Genomic DNA, 6,313 nt, shown 5'->3' on the forward strand with positions numbered 1-6,313 from the left:
GCAATGACATACAAAATTGGCACCAAGGCATTGAGTGCCATTCTGGAAGCAATGAAACTCGTATGCTCCCCACTTGTTGATTCTTGTTCAGAATATCATCCTAATGACTATTCTAACCTCGAGGAGTCGAAGGCATATGGACAGTCCTGCTCACCCATCAAGTTGCCTGTTCTAATTTGGCAAGGTTTTATTGATTGCTCGTATCTAGGAAATGTAGTCTTGCATTTCTTCTACTTTGTTGCACCATCATCTGCTTAGTTTACTCATCATATAACTCGAGATGCCATGCCCATCCATTATCAATACATATTTCATCTTTCATCATACCATGTTTTTTCACTCAAATGCTGTTCTTGTGCATCAGACATCAAATAGGAAGAGGGTGATTGCCGAACCTGAAGGAGCACCAGCAAAGTCCTTGAAAAACGTGGTGGTGCCGGAGAAATTAGACAGCGCCCCACTTATATTGGTTGTACAACCAGTGACACAAAACATAGGACCGACTCCAGCAGATTGTACCCATACTTCACTGGCCACATCACTAGCCCCACCACACAGGACCTGCACTCCAGCAAAAGGTATACCGATTTCATTTGCCATAGCACCAGCCGTACCACAGAAAAATCCCACTCCAGCAAAAAGTACAGCATGTCCACCGCCCGAAGACCTATCCCAACTGCAGAGACAGCCAATTCTTGCAGATTGGAACCCCATTCCATTTATTCCCAGTTTAAAAGACAATGCTTTCAATGTTGTTAGGGACTACGTGCATATATTCCCATCATGGGAAGATTATAGTGAAGACAAACACCATTTTCACATATTCATGTCCAACTTATGTGTAAGTGCTATTATTCATGGTTATTATTTTCCTGTTTTCTGCTGATCGAACACATCAATGATTTACATTACATTGTTGTAACTAGGCGAGGGTCAATCTGGATAGCCATGACGAGCAAATCTTGCTTGTGATTTTCAAGGAAGCATTGCAGCAGTATCGGTGTTACCTGAGGAAATCACACTTTGATGGCAAGTCTATAAACGCATTTCCGGTGAAGTCTCATGTCCTAAATTTAGAAGACATTGAATGGAAAACCCTTCTTATGCACTGGTCTCGTTCCCAGGATGAGGTATTTCCTATGAAATCACATGACAATTTGAACTTCTACTTTTCTGCATGTGCCTTACGGATCTTTTTTTACAGGAAATCTGCTCGAAGAAGAATTCCGGTTTGAAAAGAACGACAGGATATGGCAAATATGCTGCCCGCTGCTTTGCTCTTGTTAGTACCTATTGTACTGTATCACTGTACTTGCATACATACCTGGTTCATTATGTGACAGCAGTATGCATGATAGCTTGCTTATCAATTGTTCGCTCCAAATTATCTGATCTGTATGAATGGTTACATTAGTGTAGAATATATCTGCCAATGAATTTTTTTAGCTCTGCATTGTTCTTGTAAGTACATGCTATCTTTTATCAGTGTACTTATATTGACGGGTAGTGTTCATGGACCATCACTCTGCAGCTTATTTTCCTTTGCGCTCCATTTTCTACACATCAAATCTATATTTACTCTTACCATAAGGTTGGCACTGAAAAAGTTTAGTTGTGCATTGCTGTTGGCTGTGCCTTTTGCCTGTATCGCTGCACATACATTTATAGCTACTTGGTTATGTAGCATCACTCTTCATCTTATCTTAAATATTTTCCATTTTTTGTATATTATCACATCTATATTTACTCTTAACAAAATGTAGAATAAAGGCAATGCTTATGAAGAAGATTCTGTGGTAAACTTCTTGAATTGCCCCCCATCAACATGGACAAGGGCTTTATAGAGCCTGTCTTCCCCAGTAATGTAAGTTTGTCCTTCTCAAGCCTTCAAACTTTGTTGTGTATATTTGGTTAGGCATGGCTGCAACAACTGTTTATTTTTGGTGTTTGCATCAAATTGCATGTTTAAAGTTTATTATGTAGTTCATAAACAAAAGTGTGTCCTTCTCAATTTAAGTTTTCAGTTGAACAACCAAGTTCCTTCTTCATACCATGTAAATTAAACAATACAGAGCAAGCGATCTTCTTTTGCACTGCATGTATGCTTCTGTTCTTCATCCGTAATCCAGTGGTGTGGTGAACCTACCCACTACAACACAATGTCATATTCTGCAATGTCTTAACTATGAACATTGTCATATCATTCTACTATTATTTAAACTGTCTCTTTATTTGCCAATCTGAAATGGGATAAATTGACAGCACACTAACCATTGATAATTATGAGTTCTTGATCTGTAATCTAGTGGTGTCGTGAAGCTGCCAACTCCTTCACAATGTCATTTCCTACCATGTCTTAACCTGAACAATACCATATTGTGTTAATGCAATTTTAAACTTTGTCACTTTATTCGTCCGTAAGAAATGTGATGAATTGTCAGCACTGATACTTTTATGTGCAAAACCTGTCATTTGTCTGCTTGTTTATCTTTTAGAGTGAGGAAGATATAAGTGTTGAACAAGCGCAGTCTCATCATCTTGCTCAGCTGCTTGCGCTGCAGCTCCCTAGCAGGGCTAACCTTTCTTGAACTCTATTGAAGTGATGTCGGTTTTGTATATTATTTTGTCGACGTGTTTATTTGCACTGGTGGCGATCTTTGATGCCCAGTGTATGTAATCTGCTGTCTGCTTGTGTTTTATTATCATAGTGGTGAACTTTGATGCCCAGTGGATGTAATATGCCATAATTTCTTTATTGTATAGTCTAGGTTTTTTCTTATTCACAATGCTGTAGTTATTTTACTGTATATATATCATGTCTTCGCAGTAAACCGGCCAAACCATAAAATTATGGTACATAATCAGGCCGTCATGCAATCATGATGTATGATCCGCATCATGGGCCCTGTCAAAGTGGCCCACTAGTAGATTCGGGCCTTTAATAGGCTGAGTAATCCCCGACCCTCTTTTCGCAATAAAACTCAATGGGCTTTTGGGAGGCTGAGAAGTAGGTTTGGCCTGAAATGTCCCGAATAACTCACGGGCCGGCAGCAGCCCGAAATGGACCCCGACCCATGATTGTGCGAATCAAATCACGGGCTTTTAACAGGACAAAGTTGTCTCGGTCCTTGTTTGGCCCAATCAGATATCGACTGCGAGTAGGCCGGATGCAAACCGGGTCGTAGCTAGGCCCAACTATATGACGGGCTTTTAACAGGCCGAAATTAATATAGGGCTGAAATGTTAAACGGGCCCTTAACAGGCCGAAATTAATATCATGCCGAATAACAAAATGGGCCTTTAGCAAGTGGGCCCAAGATCATAGCGTCCAGTTAACGGGCCGAATATGATATGGGCCATAATTGAGCGCAAAGCCTCTTAAAGGGCCGGACCTGATCTGGTCCGTGATTTGGCCCAGAACGTGGGAGGATTTTAACGGGCCGGATCTCATATGGGCCATTATTAGGCCCGGGACGTGGCAGGCCATTAATGGACCGGATCAAATATGGGCCAGCATTTGGCCCAAAACATGGTAGCGAGTTAATGGGCCGGCCTACTAGGGTCCTCAAAATCTTGTGGGCCTATAGCTGGGTCGGCTCATTAATGTCGGCGAAATCTCGTGGGCCTTAAGCTGGGCCGTCCTAATATGATCCACAAGAATTTTGTGGGACTTTACCTGGGCCGGCCCATTATGGCGCACAAAAATCTTGTGGGCCTTTACCTGGGCTGGCCCATTACGGCCCGCAAAATCTTTTGGGCCTTTAGCTGGGCCAGCCCATTATGGTCCGCAAAATCTCATGGGCCTTTAGCTGGGTCGGCCCATTATGGTCCGCAAAATCTTGTGGGCCTTTAGTTGGGCCGGCCCATTTAAATTTGATGGGCCGTGCCACGTGTCGACGTATCATAGGCGCCTTCTGTCCAATGAGTGCATGACATCTGTCCCAACGATGAGCCGACACGTGTTTCCTCCAGCCAATAATGATTTTACACGTGGAAAATCCCCATTGGTCGGGGCTGTTAACGGGTTATCAGATCCAAAACCCGACCCGATAGCTTAACAGCGTTCCGTTATGGTGGATGCCACGTGTCAGTCACCCTTGACGAAAGCACTTCTATGACGCGTGATTTATCGTCATGGAAGTGGACACTTCCATGATGATAATTTTGGTAATGTCATGGAACACTTCTATGACAGCACGGGTATGACTATCTTGATTCTGTCATAAAATCATCATGGATGTACATGCATGACAAAAAACGCGACCTACTGTGACAAACACGTATCATCACAGAAGTGTATTTTTTTGTAGTGAAAAAAGTGTGTGTGCGTGTGTGAAAGAGACATGGACAACACATGATAAAAGTAGAGAAAAAGCGTGTGTGTCTTATGCAAACATATCACACATGCATCTTCAACAACGGAGGCAAGGTGAGGAGATAGTCTGTGGTTGTTTGCAACCGAGAGAGCAAGACCCCTAGCACGTGGCCAAGAGGGGTCTGACAAACAAGGGAGAGAGGTCGAGAGAGACATACGGAGAAAATGCAGACATGGGGAGGAGAGAGTGTATGTTTGTCATAGAGAGATCTCCTGGAGATCGTGATGGGACTACATGGGTGGGAGATCAAGTGACAAGGTGTGTGCGTGATAGAAGATAGCCCGAGAGATATCAAGATAGACATATGGATGGAAGGAGGCAATACGTGTGTTCCTGATGGCTAGTGAGAGATAATCATACTTATGGGGGGGAGTGCTTGTGCCTATGATGGAGTGAGAGATTATGGTACTTAGGGGGGGTCACATGGAGAGAGAACAAGGGCGGAGAGTGTTGGATGGGTCTATATGTATAGCGTGAGCTAGACATGTGTATGTGTGAACCAGGGAGATATAAAGTTTGAGAGAGATTGAGGAGACCCGATAAGGCTGAGTGGTGCGTCAGATAACTGAGAGGGGGAAAGAGATATTCCATCCGCTCGATAATGCAGTGCATGTAAATTTTTTAGAAGTCCAACATTGGAAACTTTGATCAGGTTTACGCAAAATGTTATTTATATCTACAATACCAAAGATACATCATACAAAACTACATCTCATGTTGAATCTAATGGTATATGTTTGCCATTCTAGATGTAATTGTTTTTCTCCACGTACATGGTCAAACTTTGTGATGTTGACTTTTGAATAAATCTATATGCTATGGACCGAGGAGAGTACCTAAGTCGAGAGAGATCAAGTGCGTGTGAAGGAGAATGAGTAAGTGTGCAAAAAGAGTATGTGTGTGAAAGAGAAAGTGACAACAAATGATAAATTAGAGAGAGAGTGTGTTTTTTCGTTTCTTATACGAACATATCATGCATGCATCTCTGAGATAGAAAAGCGAGGCGAGGAGATACACAAAGATAGCTAGTGTGTGATTGTTTGCAACGGAGAGAGACACCCCTGTGGCACATGTCCAATAGAGGTCTAGCCAACAAGGAACAAAGGTCGAGAGGGACACATGGAAAATATGGACGCATGGGGAGGGAGAGAGGGTGTGTTTGTGATAGAGAGATCCCCTCGAGATTGTGAGGGGACTATATGGGTGGGAGATTGAGGGAGGTGCGTGCGTGATAGAAAGATGCCCCGAGAGAAATCGAGATAGACCATGCACATGTTTGTGATGGAGACTAAGATTAGCTAGTCATATACGGATAGGGGGGACTGCGTGTGCCTACAATTGAGTGAGAGACCATCATACTTGGCTAGCTAGGCATGAGATTGTGTGTGTGCGCGTGTGAGATGGAGAGAGAACGAGGGAGAAAGATAGAGTTTTAGATGGGACTATCGAGTGCGAGTGAGATATGTATGTGCATGTGTGACCCAGGTAGATGGAGAGTTTGAGAGAGGGCGGGGAAGAGCTCCGAGACGACAGAGTGGTGCGTTAGAGAGTTACGGGCAACGAGCCAAGGAATTTGTGTGCGTATGATGAGTGCACCCAAGATATCTATCTTGGACTAGAGTATCATACATAGTGTGCGAGAGAGACCTATAGATGGAGTATATATGCATGCGAACTAGAAAGACCCCCCTCCCACACACACACAGAGAGAGAGAGAGAGAGATGGAGAGAAAGGGAGAGGTACCAACAAGGTTTGTGTGTCAGATGCGTGCGATAGAATTGAAGATTGTCGGTGAGAGAGAGAGAAAGAGAGAGAGAGAGAGAGAGAGAGAGAGAGAGAGAGAGAGAGCAAGAGTCCGGGAGAGGGGGAGTTCGCGTTTTATGCATCAAAGATTGATATAAACCATGTTTGATATAAACTTGCATTCAAATATTTA

The sequence above is a fragment of the Triticum dicoccoides genome, chromosome 4B (genome assembly GCF_002162155.2).
Source record: "Triticum dicoccoides isolate Atlit2015 ecotype Zavitan chromosome 4B, WEW_v2.0, whole genome shotgun sequence".
Taxonomy (NCBI): Eukaryota; Viridiplantae; Streptophyta; class Magnoliopsida; order Poales; family Poaceae; genus Triticum; species Triticum dicoccoides.